Source organism: Buceros rhinoceros, unplaced genomic scaffold, assembly GCF_000710305.1.
Source record: "Buceros rhinoceros silvestris isolate BGI_N320 unplaced genomic scaffold, ASM71030v1 scaffold31348, whole genome shotgun sequence".
Taxonomy (NCBI): Eukaryota; Metazoa; Chordata; class Aves; order Bucerotiformes; family Bucerotidae; genus Buceros; species Buceros rhinoceros.
The window spans coordinates 5,801-6,031 of NW_010425694.1; the positions used below are offsets into that span (position 1 = coordinate 5,801).

The window sequence follows — 231 nt, forward strand, 5'->3', positions numbered from 1 at the left end:
GCTTCCGTTCCCCCCGTCCCAGCAGAGCCACTGCTGGGGAGTGTTCCTGGCCCCACCAGCTCACACCACCCCTCTCTGCTGGGACCATGTTGGGGGATTTTTCAAGGTGTTCAGGGACTTGGTAGGGAGCTCGGTGCTGACACCCCACAGCAGTAAAGGATATATGAGCTAGGGAGACCCTGCCTGGCACAGAGGCTGCCCACAGCCCCCAGCGTGGGTAGTCAGGGAGGG

At 62.3% G+C, this 231-nt stretch overlaps 1 protein-coding gene across 1 annotated transcript in view; it reads right to left on the bottom strand.

Moving 5' to 3' along the window:
- Window positions 1–231, bottom strand: part of PLIN1 (perilipin 1) — a 5,762-nt gene that overhangs the window by 1,708 nt on the left and 3,823 nt on the right. The gene's annotated exons all lie outside the window — the stretch shown is intronic.